The sequence below is a fragment of the Bison bison genome, unplaced genomic scaffold (genome assembly GCF_000754665.1).
Source record: "Bison bison bison isolate TAMUID 2011002044 unplaced genomic scaffold, Bison_UMD1.0 scf7180017845924, whole genome shotgun sequence".
In the NCBI taxonomy this organism is placed as follows: Eukaryota; Metazoa; Chordata; class Mammalia; order Artiodactyla; family Bovidae; genus Bison; species Bison bison.
Genome location: NW_011476497.1, coordinates 27869 through 29728, shown reverse-complemented (window position 1 = coordinate 29728; position 1860 = coordinate 27869).

The window sequence follows — 1860 nt, the reverse complement described above, 5'->3', positions numbered from 1 at the left end:
CTATAGCCTGCCAGGCTCCTCCATCCATGGGATTTTCCAGGCAAGAGTACTAGAGTGGGTTACCATTTCCTTCTCCAGGGGATCTTCCTGACCCAGGGATTGAACCCAGGTCTCCCCCTCTGCAGGCAGACTCTTTACCATCCGAGCCACCAGGGAAGCCCCAAGTTAAACCACAAATTGGAGTAAAAATGGTCTCAGCACCTCTAGTGTATATCAAGGCATGTATGATATAATTTTGATCAGTAGCAAAGTCTAATTTTCAGCAATTCTGAGTTATTGGATATGCTTATTATTCCCCAAAATAGAGGATCATGAATGAGCACAATAAACAAGAGGAAATGTGAATTAAAATGGTATTTTTCTAATTCTTTAAAGAGTTCTTTAGACCCTTTGGTAAATTTTTTAACATTTTAAGTATCTAATGTCCAGTGATTCATCTTCTGAATATATGTCTAGTGGGGGAAAGTGGGCAAGAATGTTATGATATGTTGTGAGAGTCAACATAGTATTATATGTTGTAATTTATACAATAATTTAGAAACTGAGCATCTACTTCAAAGTATCTGAAAAACAAAACATGAACTATCATGAAAAAAGATAGATAATGATATAGATAAACATATATATTAAGGAGAAAAGATTAAAATACTTATCACAGTTGCATGTATATTTCATTTGAATATACACAAGTGTACACATACATACACAGAGCACATTTGTTATAAAGGTATGGAAAGATATGTTCCAAATGTCAAAGTTAGTGATTTTTTCATAATTGAATATTGGTTTAGTTATACTTTTTCTTTACATTCCTGTACTTTAAAAATGTTCAATAATGAGGTTTTTCTTTCTGGCTTACTTCAGTCTGTATAATAGGCTCCAGTTTCGTCCACATCATTAGTACTGATTCAAATGTATTCTTTTTAATGGCTGAGTAATACTCCATTGTGTATATGTACCACAGCTTTCTTATCCGTTGTTGCTATTTTTTAACTACAGACAGCAAAATGATCAACTTCCATTTAACAGCTTTCTAAAAACACACAATTTGTTTGTTCTTCACTTTCCACAGGCTCTTTGTTCCCAAGGGTCTTCATAGTCTGTCTTCATACTGCCTACTGGATACATTTAGAATATGACATCCACTTTCATTTCCATGGGATTCCCTGGTGGCTCAGAGGGTAAAGCATCTGCCCGCAATGTGGGAGACCCAGGTCTGATCCCTGGGTCAGGAAGATCCCCTGGAGAAGGAAATGGCAACCCAGTCCAGTACTCTTGCCTAGAAAATTCCATGGATGGATGAGCCTGGTGGGCTATAGTCCATGGGGTCACAAAGAACTGGACACGACTGAGCGACTTTACTTGTTGTTTCCATTTCTATTGCATCCTTCACTGCTCTCAGTGTGGCCCAGTATCAGGGCATTAAAAACACTTGAAATTCTTTTATTAAGTCGGTTTCCTCAGCTCCCCTCCTCCCCCACATAAGTACTTAGACACTCCTCTGATGGAGTACAAGAATTTGCATTTTAACAAGCTACCTATAGGATATCACATATATTGCAGTAACACTTTTATAAGAGGTTCTCACTTCTGAATAACACCATGATTAACCCTAACCCTTAGCTATAGTCTTTAACCATTTTTCTCTCTCTGAATGAAACATCCACCTGCTCTCTTTGATTTTTTAAGTTTTAAAATACATTTTCATTTTATTATTTTTTCCTGGTATTGCTGTTTTGTCCCTTCTTTCAGGTGGCATTAAAAAAATATTTTTGTTCCAGCTAGTTAGGCCTCTCTTCCCTGATTGATTTGAAACTGTTCATTTTTTTCTTCCAGTTTTACAGAGAAGTAACTGACACA